Source organism: Manis pentadactyla, chromosome 18 (genome assembly GCF_030020395.1).
Source record: "Manis pentadactyla isolate mManPen7 chromosome 18, mManPen7.hap1, whole genome shotgun sequence".
Lineage (NCBI taxonomy): Eukaryota > Metazoa > Chordata > Mammalia > Pholidota > Manidae > Manis > Manis pentadactyla.
Genome location: NC_080036.1, coordinates 28,008,085 through 28,019,983, shown reverse-complemented (window position 1 = coordinate 28,019,983; position 11,899 = coordinate 28,008,085). Strand labels below are relative to the sequence as shown.

The window sequence follows — 11,899 nt, the reverse complement described above, 5'->3', positions numbered from 1 at the left end:
AAAGGGACACGGGCCCCAGCCTTGGCCTGTGGGAAACGTGCAGTTTGAGGCTGCTTTCAAACTCCAGGGTAGTTCAGACCCGCCACGGTCCCGCAGTAGCCGCCAGTTCAACCTACAACGTTTGCCAGCACCGAGTCACACTTGCACAAACACCGAACGGGCGCCGGAAGCCCGGGGTTTAATCGTAGTCGCCTGACCTCGCGTTCCGGACTCTGATTGGGCTGCGGGAACACGCGACCCACCCGCCGCCGTACCGGAACTCCGCCCCAGAGGCCACTGGGCGGGGACAGGCTCACAGGGCGACGGTACTGGTTGGCTTCCTCAGGACGCAGCCAATCGGAATCCGCCGACTTCGGCGCGAAGTGAGCGGCGCGCGACGCGGGAGCACCCGAGGCGGCGCGGGGAGTTCGGGCTCGGTTCCGGTCGCTGGGCGCCTGCGGCCGAGGTGAGTGCGGCATCCTGACGTACGGATGGGCGCTGTCCCCCGACCCAGGCCCGCAAAAAGGCTCGCCGGTGCCTCGGTCGCCCGGCCCGGTCCCGCCGCGCCCCATGAGTCCCCTGCCACTGCGGGCAGCCTGGAGCAGAGCAGAGCACAGCGGCACCCGAGTCCTCGGCGGGGAAGCGGGCCCGGGGGCGGGGCGAGCCTGCCTGCCGCCCGGGGCGTCCGCGGGGCCGCGGGCCCGGTGCCGAAACCCCGGCCCGGAGCTCTGGCCCTTCTCCGACTCCCTCCTGAGGGAGAACCAGAACTGTTCGGCGGCCTTCCCCCCAGAGCCGGGCTCCCGTCTTGTGGCTGGCTGCCGTGTGCCCCGTGCTCGGCACCCGTTATCTTGCCATTAGCCTCAAGTACCCCTGCAGAAGTGGCCAGGGGCCTCTCCGGCCTCAGACCGCCTGTGTTCGAATCCCAGCTCTTCCACATGCTGGCTCTGACTCGCCACGGTGCCTAAACTAAGTGTCTCGGTGTCCTGTCATATGGGGGAGATGATCTCTTCTACATCGTGGAGTTTTTGTTAGGATTAAACAACTTAATATATGCAGTAAGTGCCTCAGGGAGCACGTGGTACATAGTTAAGGGTTCTGTTCTCATCATTATAGTCACCTGGGTAAGAGAAGTGGGTAAGATTATCCTCATTTGGGCAGGGAGAGTCTGAAGCACAAAGATGTTGTCTCTGTGTTGAAAGGGCATTTGGTGATTAAGTGCAGAGATGGAATTTGAACTAAGAGCTGCCTGACTCCAAAGCATCTTCCACAACACCAGGCTTTCTCCCAGACCCCGCACCTGCCCTCCGCACTCAGAATTGTGGACACCTTAAAGGCCTGAAACGGAGCAGGCATCTGACAGCTCCTAATGCCACCAATGTAGATAAATGGCACTTCTGTGCCCCTGTCAACATTAAGGGGCGGTAATGGGAGAAACTGAGAGCAGAAATTGGGGAATGGGTGAAGCAGAAGTAGTCTGTCTGGAGAAGCATAAATAAAATTAAATTGAACCTTTTTGTTAGCTGGGCCGCTGTCAGAAAGTAGCTTACAATCTCTTTGGAGGAAACGAAATTTCTGGGTCTTGAGTTGTTTTCAGTAACAGTCACTATGACATAGCCACTGTATACATATTATTTCTGATCCAGTAACCGGGAGAGGTAGCTATTGCCTTCATTTTGCAGTTGAGGAAACTCAGAGTTGAAAAAGTGGGCAGAGGCTACAGTGTCAGATATATAGTAAAAGCAGTTTGCAGGGAAACCGTACCTACCCACTGTAGGGTAGTCAGTGTTCTATGAGGAGACAGGGAAAGAAAGGAGATAAGGGGATGAGTGGAATTTTAAATACATCTGAAATATTTTATGTCTTTTCAAGAGAAATAGCACAGAATTTAACTTCTTAAATTTGGTGGGTGGGGTACATGGGTATCATTCTGTTTTCTGTACTTTTCAGTATGTTTGAAATATTTAAAAAGAAACAGTATAAAGTCAAACATTTATTACATATAATACTAAATGTATTAAATACATAGCCTTTATAGATATATATATATTTATTTTAAGGGAAGAAAGGATAGAACAAAGGGATCCAAGATAATTGCAAAATCCTCTTGGGAACTAAATGCTGAAAGCCCTTGTGCCATTGCCTTTTGCACAGCACACAAGGCCTTTGAGCAGTCTCCTCTAACCAACTGCTGTTCCACCTCAGGCTTTGCACAAATAATGCATCCTTCACCCTGTCTGTAGGGTTCCACCTGTCCTTCAAGATCCAATTCAGAGTTCTTTGGAAAGCTCTATGATTTTCCCGAAAGTTTCCTTTATCTAGGATGACACAGACTTTTAAAAACAGACTTTATTCTAGAACTTACCTCACTGCATTGTAATTATTTGTTGACATGTGTCTTTCCTGCCAGCCCCGAAGCTCACTGAAGGGAGGAATTATGTCTTGCCCATCTCTGCCCCATTGCCTAGCATGATGCCTAACGCTGAGTGAAAAATACAAGTTGAAGTCAGCTATGGAACTTCAGGGTTACAGCTTAGGGACTTTGTTCCCAAGAATGGCAAGGAACTATTGAGTTTACTTTGTTCAAAAATCCTATATCTTGAAGAAACATACGCAGTATCAAGAAAAATACTGCAATCATAATCCTATCTTTCAGTCACTTCAGTTATTTTCATTTTTCATAAGTCATTTTGAAATTTTAGCTTTATAAATTTCTTGGATAGCTATAACCATAATGTACTTAAAATTTAGTGTTTTATCAAATTAAATTATTCCAGTAGCTACTCAGTCTGCATGGTTGTCATTTATCTTGTAAATTGTCACAGTATTCATTACACATTAAACATTTTACTGTGTAAATGGGAAGAGTAATTATACAATTATAATTACATGTAATCAACATCCAGATCAAGACACAGGACAGTACTGGGACCCCAAAAGGGGGTTTCCCTCATGATGAGCTTCTCCCCACACTAGAGATAACTGTTCTCCTGATTTTTGTGAAAATATTCCTGTCTTCATAATTTATCCCGTGTATGTATCCATAATTAATGTAGTTCAGTTTTGCCTGGTTTTGAATTCTATAAATGGGATTATATTTTATGTATTTGTCTTTCTTGTTTGGTTCAACATTATGTTTGTGAGACTCTTCCCATATTGTCAATGTAGGTTTTAAACGTTTTTAATAACTTCTTTTATTGCTATAGAAGATTCCATTGTATGATCGTGCACAGTTTATCCATTCTGCTTTTGATGGCATTTGGGTTGGTTTCAGTTTTTGGCTATTAATGTTGCTGTGAATGTTCTTGTGCATATGGCCTGGTGCACATGCTCGTAAGTTTGTATATAACTAAGAGTAGAAGTTTTAGTGTATGTTTTACTTTCCTATGTAAATGCCAAATTGTTTTCAAAAGTGGTTGTGCCCCTACCAGTGTATTAGGTTTCCATTGCTCCACATCCTCAGTAATATTTGATACTGTGTTTTTAATTTTTGCCTACCTGGTAGGTATATGTATAGTAGTACTTTCTTGTGGTCTTAATTCCCTGGATTATTAGTGAGGTTGAGCACTTTGTTGTTTATATATTATTTCCTCTTTTTAAAAATGCCTGTTCAAGTTTTCTGTCTTTTCTGTGGAATTGTCTTTGTCTTACTATTTTGTAAAAGTTAGTTTCACATTCCAAATATTAGTAATTTGTCAGTTATATATTGCAGATTATACTCTGGCTTTTCAGCATACTTTATTATGAAGCATATATGCTATATTTCATAGAAATAAGTGAAAAGAACATCTCTATAAGCCGTCCAGAAAGAGTTAACATAATAGGCCTGCGACTGTTATCTTCAGAGAGACCTGTTGGCCCTTGGTTAGTGTCTGGAAACTTAGCCTTTGAAACCTTTCCTAACTGATAAGGTTTATTTGCCTGCCTGGGACACTAACACCTGCCTTCACTCTGAGAGTCTGAAATTTTGGTGGGCAGAGGGTTTCCATGTGAACAACCCACAGTAAAAACCCCAGACTCCGAGTCTCTAATGGATTTCCTGGGGCGGAAACATTACACACATGTAGCTGCATTTTCATTAAGAGAGAATGTGCTCTCCTGTGAGGAGGAGGGTATAGGAAGCCAGCACGTGGATTCGGAGACTCCACCTCATGGGTCTTTTCCTCTTGCTGATCTGGCTGTGTGTCGTGTCCTACTGTTGTTGCTGTAGTAAATCTTAGTCATGAGGATATATGCTGAGTTCAGTGAGTTGTTCTAGTGAATCGCTAACCATGAGGTAGTGGTCTCTGAGGACCCCCAAAACAGCAGCTTAATGATATATTTATCAGAGCAAACACCCCTGTAGCTGTGTCCCAGGTAAGAAACCAAACACTGCTAACACCCTCAGAAGACCCCTGAATACCCAACGTCATCCTCTACCCCAAAGATAACCATTATCCTGACTTTTGTGCTAATCCGTACCCTGCTTTTCTTTACATTCAGGTGTCCCAATAATTTTACTGCTGTTGTAAGCAATTTGACACACAAAAGATTCTTAATTAAAATGTAATCCAATCTTCCAATCTTTTTCTTTTTTATTAGTGCTTTCTGTATCTTGTTTGAGAAATTTCAAAATTTCTTGGAGGTTATGAAATTAATCTTCCATATTATTTTCCAGAAACTTTTTGTTTTGCCCTTTATGTTTAGATCTGCAGTTCAGTTGAAAGTGATTCATGTAAATAGAGTGAAGGGGGGTTTAAATTTGGTTTCTTCCCCATGTGCTCTGCAGTGCCATTTTTGTCTTATATCACGTGTCTGTAGGGGCGTGTTTCTGGGTTCTTCATTCTCTTCCACTGGTCTGTTTGCTTGTCCTTGCACCAAAACCTCACTGTTTTTAAAGTATTTTTTTATTAAGTCTTTATATAGTCTGGCAGAGCAAATCTCATCTCAGTTCTTCAGGAGTCTCTTGGCTGTTTGGGGGATTTTGCATCTTCACATAAATTTTACACTCAGTTATTAAGTCCCTCTAAGGGAAAAAAATTAGAATTTTAATCAGAATTGCATCAAGTTATAGATCAATTTGGGGACAATTGGCATCTTGCAAAACTGTCTCATAAATATGGTTCAAATGTTTACTCTTTAGTTTATCTTAATGGTTGTTTAGTTTTCTGAATGGACATAGTTTGTTAGATATATTTTTTGCTTTTTAAATTTTTTATGCCATCGTAAATGGTAGGTTTTCTGAAATTTCATTTTCTATTTGTTGATGGTGTATGTAGATTGAAGTAATTTTTGTATATTGGTCCCATATCCAGCAGTCTTCCTAAGCTCACTGCATTAGTCTTCTATGACTGCTGGAGCAAAGTACCACGAATTCAGTGGCTTAAAACACCACAGATTTATTATTTTACTGTTCTGTATTTCTGAAGTTCTCAGGAGTTTCATTAGGTTAAATTAAGGTGTTGCCAGGGCTGGGTCTTTTCTGGAGGCTCTAGGGGAGACTGGGCTTCCTTGCCCCTCTCAGCTTCTTGAGACTTTTCTCCCTTTATCAAAGCCAGCAATTTTAGGCTGAATCCATCTCATGCTGCCATGTCTCTGGTTCTGTAGTCTGATTCTCTCTTCCACTTAAAAGGACCCTTGTAATTACATTAAGGCGCACCTATATAATCCAGAATAATCTTCCTACCAAGGTCAGTTGATCAGCAACCTTAATTACATCTGCAACAGTAATTTGTCTTTGCCATGTCACCTAACATATTCATAGCTGCCAAGCATTAGTTCACAGACATCTTGGGGGCAGGGGGCATTATTCTTCCTATCACACTCACTTAAGAATTTTAACTTTGAGAGATTCTTTGAGATGTTCTATATACACAGTTGTGTCATCTGTGAATATTTATGGTTTTGCTTCTTTCTAGTCCTCATACCTTTTCTTTTATTGTTCTTACTTTACTACTCTGGCCTGGACTTGGAGTGCTTATTCATACAGAAATAGTGAGAGTAAGCATCCTTGTACTATTCGTGATCTAAAAGGAAAAGCTTTCTAAATTTCACTTTTGTAGGTTTGTTTATTTTTTTAAAATATATATCCTCTTTGTAGGGTTAGGAAAGCTCCTTTCTTTGCCTTATTTGATAAGAGTTTTCATCACAAATGGATTTCATTGTGAATGGATATTTGATTTCATCATATGCTTATTCTGCAGCTCCTGAGAAAAATCATATGATTTTTTTTCTGCTTTAATAGTGTTGTAAATTTTCTTAATTGATTTAAAAGGTTGAACCAACCTTGCATTCCTGAGACAATACAACTTGGTCATAGTGTATTTAATACATGGCTGGTTTTTGTTTGCTAATACATTGTTTGGGATTTTTTGCAGCTACATTTATGAACGAGAAGTAGCCTATAGTTTTTGCTGTTGAACTGCTCTTGTACAGTTCAGCATAAGGATTATGCTAGCCTCATAGAGTCAACTGGGAAGTTGGAATTGTTCATACAAAATTGAAATATTTTAATTGCTATAAGTGCTTAGAAGAATTCACCTATAATGCTCTTGTATCTTGATGCTATCTTTATAGGTAGATTATTGACCACAGTTATTTCTTTTAAATGGGTACAAGGCTTTTAGGTTTTCTGGGTTTTGTTTTGTTTTAAGTTTTAAAGATCTAATTGGCTTTATTAATTGATTCATGACTGGGCAGCATTCCATCTAGCAAATGAGGTGCGCTTCAAAGGGCTACAGATTGGCCATGGTTTTTAAAGCAGGACAAGGAAGTCATAAAGACATAAAAGGATTATTTGGGGTGAGGCCACCTTCCTTTGGGGACAGAAAGGTCTTGTTAGGTGAATTACCTCATCTTCCTTTTGCGAATGGAGAAGACCCCTGTGACAGGTAGCCTTATTGACGGTGACTGGAAAATCCTGACTGACTCATTAAAGACTATATTTCCAGGGGAATTTGAAACTGCAGTAGGTAAGGTTGTAAACCCTGTTTGGTGACTTGGCCCAGCATAAGTGACTCCATTTTGAGCCTGTGGTTCTCAAAAGATTCAGTCTGATCAGAACAAGTTTACCTTCATTTATGTGTGGAAGTGCAAAGGTCTAAGGTATTTGTTTCATAATGAACAGGTGAGCCATTACCCCTAAACTGAAGCATTTATTTCCACTTATTCGCCTTTTTCCTTATTGGGAATATTAAATTGACTATTACATCATAAAAGAAGATGCTGACATAGAATTCAGTATAAAAGCACCATTTAAAAAGTAACTAGTGAAGATTTAAGGGTGCCGTCATTTAAATCAATATTAAGATAATCTGGAATTTGCAATGACAAACTAATGACTATTAGGAAAAACATGTATGTGCATGTATTCATGGACTGTTGGCTTAATGAAAATTCATGTGTTTGGACTAATTTTTGTGGGAAGACCTTATTTCAGCAGAGAAGAGATTACTAAAACTACAGTGTTCTCCGGAACAGTTTCCTGTCTTCCGTAAATATTTATACTAGAATCTCTTTCCATGGTCCTTCTTGTTCTGTGAGTTCTTTTTTATAGTGTCAGTCAGCTCTGCAGCATCCCTATTAATCTCTATTAAACTGAATGGTTAAAAAAAAAGAATTACAAATTTTTCCCCACAGTCTTAAATAAATATTATTTTACACATGAAAACATACAGTGCTCTAATAACTTTGTCATTTTAAGTCCATCAAAATACATAATACTGTCTCAAGATTGATAGTTACCAGAGGTAAAGTGGGTTAGGGTGTCAGGGAAATGGGTGAAGGGGATCAGTTTTATGGTGATGGATGGTAACTAGCCTTTTGGTGGTGATCACTGTGTAGTGCATAGAGATGTTCAGTTATGATGTTGGACACCTTATAATATTGGATATTTGTATGACATATACCACTTTTACCTCAATAATAATTTTAAAATAATATTGTTTTAAAACTCAGTTATATACTTTGGATCAGTCTTTGCTGATTCTATGAGTTGCTCAAGAAGCTTTGAATCTAATGTTAAGGCTGCTCTGTCCAAAAAGAGGACCCATTCACTCCATATGGCTGTCAAACAATTGAAATGTAGCCAGTCTGAATTGAGATGTTGCTGTTAGTATAAAATTCACACTGGGTCTCAAAGCCTTAGTATGAAAAAGAATGTAAGATATCTCCTGAATAATTTTTATTAAGTTCTTACTGAAATATTTTGGATATTTTATGTAAAAATATATAAAAATAATTTATTCTGTTTCTTCTAACCTTTTCATGTGGCTACTAGAATGTATAATATTGCTAGTGAGGCTCACATTACCTTTCTATTGTAGAATGATATATCACATTGATTGGCAGGTATTGAACCATCCTTGCATCTCTGGAATAAATCCCATTTGATCATGGTCAGTGATTCTTTTATTGTACTTTTGAGTTTGCTAATACCATTTTGAGGATAGTTGCATCTATGTTCATCAGGGACATTGAAGTGTAATTTATAGTGTCTTTGGTTTTGGTATCAGGGTAATGCTGGCATCATAGAATGAACTGGAAAGCATTCTTTCCTCTTCTATATTTTGGAATAGTTTGAGAAGGATAGGTATTAACCCTTCTTTAAATGTTTGGTGGAATTCACCTTGAAGCCATCTATTTCTAGACATTTGTTTGTTGGGGATTTTTAAATTCATTCAATTTATTACTAGTAATACATTTGTTCAGATTTTCTAATTCTTCTTGGTTCAATCTTGGAAGATTGTATGTTTCTCAGAATTTAACCATGTTTTCTATGTTGTCCAACTTGTTGGGGGAAAAAATCTTAGAAATCTTAAAATCTTTTGTATTTGTGTTCTTTTGGTTGTAACTTCTCCTTTCATTTCTAATTTCATTTGAGTCCTCATTTTTCTTGAGAATTGGCTAAAGGTTTATCAATTCTGTCTAATCTTCTCAAAGAATCAACTCTTGGTTTCATCGATCTTTTCTGTTATTTATTTAAAACCATATTTTATTTATTTCCACTCTGATCTTAACTACTTCCTTCCTTCCACTAACACTGAGCACTGAGTTTTGTTTTTTCTTTTATGAGTTCTTTTAGGGCTAAGTTTAGATTTATTTAATGTTTTTCTTATTTCTTCATGTAGGCCTCTATCAGTATACATTTCCATCTTAGAACTGCTTTTGCTGCATCAGTAAGATCTTGAACTGTTGTGGTTCTATTTTTCATATTCTCTTGCTATTTTTTTATTTCCTCACTGATTTGTTCATTTACCCATTTTTTGTTCAATAGCTTGTGGTTTAGCCTCCATGTGTTTGTATTTTTTCCATTATTTTCTCATAACTGATGTCCAGTTTCATACCATTATGGTTGGAAAAGATGCTTGAGGTGATTGCTTGCAGGGGTTCAGGCGTGATTAGGAGGCACCTGGGAGGATTCCCCTGTAGCCACCGGGCCTTGGGCATTGGGATGACCTGCACCTGCCTTGCCCACCAAACTCTGCAAAGACCCAGTTCCCTATTGCTTCAGAGGAGCGCTGTGGATAAAATTGCAATCTGTTTATTTTCTAATGAGTGTTGATAAATTAATTTTTAAAGCAATTTATTTCATTTAAATTTAAAAGTTTATTGATTCAAAAATTTTCATATTTTATAATATTTTAATGTCTGTAGTGTATGCAGTTAAGTCTCTTTTTTTGGTCCTGTTAATGATTTATTTGTGCCTTTTATCATTCTTGATAATTCTTTTCACAGAACAAACTTTCAGCTTATTGATCCTCTCTGTTTATTATTTTTAGCTCTTTATAACTTACTTCTTTCTGTTTTCATCAGGCTTACTTTGTTTTACATTTTCTAGCTTCATTAGATGTTTTCTGCTCACTAATTTTCAGCTTTCTTTTCTAATAATTAAGGCTACATTTCTCTGTAACTACTTCTTTAGTCAAATATCACAAGTATTACATGTAGACTTTAATTGTTTTTGGCTCAAAATATATCCTACCACTCACTGTATTAAATAAAATAAGATACTTGATTTGATCCATGGGTCATTTATAAGAACAGGCATACCTCCTTTTATTGTTCTTTGAAGGTAATGCATTTTTTCCAAATTGAAGGTTTATGCATTGAGCAAGTATATCAGTGTCATTTTTCCAACTTTGTGTCTCTGTCACATTTTGGTAATTTTTGCAATATCTCACTTTTTCATTATATTGGTTGTGATGATCTATGATTAGTGATTATGACTCACTGAAAGCTCAGATGATTAGCATTTTTCAGCAATATTTTTTAAATTATGTGCTTTTTTTAGACATACTATTGCACACTTAACAGACTATAGTATAGTATAGACATAACTTCTTTATACACTAGAAACCAGAAAATTCATTTGATTCATTTACTGCAGTTTTTGCCTTGTTGCAGTGGTCTGAAATTGGACCCATAATACCTCCGAGGTGTGCCTTAATACTTATTTCCAAATGTGGGGATTTTTTGGATCTCTCTCTTTTTAACTTTGAAAAATTAAAAACCTGTGAGAAAGTTGCAGGATTAGTTATAGCAATAATATTCTTCTCTAGTCTCTATTTACATTTATATTTACAACATATAAAAATACTTGATATGTTAGGTCACAAAGAAAATATTAGTAATTTCCATAAAGTAAAAATATAGTCCTGACACTATACAACAAAACTAGAAATTTAATATGAAATGTAAAAACAGCAAAAGTCCCTTGCATCTGGAAAATTTAAAACTTCTATTAAAGAACTGTTGGATGCAAGGGAAATACAACTGAAATAAAGGATTCCTGAAAATTAATGAAATGAAATCATAAACTACATGTGAAACAGTGGTCAGGGGAAATTTATTGCCTTAAACACATTATAAATGAAGGAAGGAAGGAAGGAAAAGAAACAAAGTAAATTCCAAACTTAAAAAGTCAGAGAAAGAACAAAGTAAACCAGAAGAAAGCACAAGAAATTAAAAAGTAGTAAGACAGAAACAGATACTAATGAGATACAGAACAGAAAAACATCTGATTATTAAATTGAAATCTTGTATCTTGAAAAATTTAACAAACCAGACAAACTAATAGCTAACTTTGTAAAGGAGTGCAAAGAGCATCAAAGGTCAGGAAAAAGAACTAATAAAACCTAGCTAAACCCTAGAGCAAGAGCCACCCAGTTTTCGTAGAAACTACCCAAAACTAACACGCCTGCCCTAAGTTAGATAACCAGAGGTGGGCAGTAGCCTCGGGACCTAACCCGTGATAAGTCACGAAGACATGCCTGTGTGAGCTAGAGATTACGGGAAGCGGTTAGGTAACCGGGGCGTTCTCGTTTCAACTCCATTGGTTAAAATATAGAATGTGTTTTAAAATTATTGGTTGTAGAAGTGCGCGGACTTCGGTGCAATGGCTCTGAAAACCCTATATAATCCCTACCTAAAGTTGCCTGGGGGTCGGCAGCTCGGATTCGGCCTGCGTGTCAGGGGAGGTGCTGTCGGCCCCAGCTAGCTGGCTGAATAAAGACTTTGCTTGGATTTACATCTCCATGTCCGTGTGGTTTGTTCTCTGGGGAAACCCCAGAGTCCTGGACCCTAACACTTTGGGGGCTCGTCCGGGATCCGAGCGGCTTCCCTGAGAACAAAGGACGGCTGGAGGCAAGGTCTAATTGTCCGGACGGGGCAGTGTAATTCGAGGGTTGCCCCCTCGTGTCTGCATAAATCCACTGTAAAGCAGGAGTCGCCATCCCGTGTCTGGTCTCGGGTTAGTGATCCTGAGTGAGGAAGTCCGGGTTGGTAGTCCTGGCCCCCAGGTTAGCGACCCGGGGTGAAGCCCAGGTAACCAATCCTGGCCCTAGGGTCCGAGTGATTCGGCCTTAGGGAGGCAAGTCCGATTGGCAGGAACCTGGCGCCCGAGGAGGAAAAAATTGAGCTCGTCACCCTGCGGCAGTCCAAGTGG

At 39.2% G+C, this 11,899-nt stretch overlaps 1 protein-coding gene across 2 annotated transcripts in view; it reads left to right on the top strand.

The window, feature by feature from the left end:
* The first annotated feature begins 360 nt into the window (after positions 1 to 360).
* The window catches only part of BLM (BLM RecQ like helicase), an 86,736-nt gene continuing 75,197 nt past the window's right edge, over positions 361 to 11,899 (top strand). Inside the window, exon 1 of one of the 2 annotated variants that reach the window (XM_036931793.2) lies at positions 361 to 445. The gene's annotated coding sequence lies outside the window, so the exon portion shown is untranslated. The remainder of the gene's footprint in view (positions 446 to 11,899) is intronic. The other variant, XM_057494813.1, reaches the window with a different exon arrangement.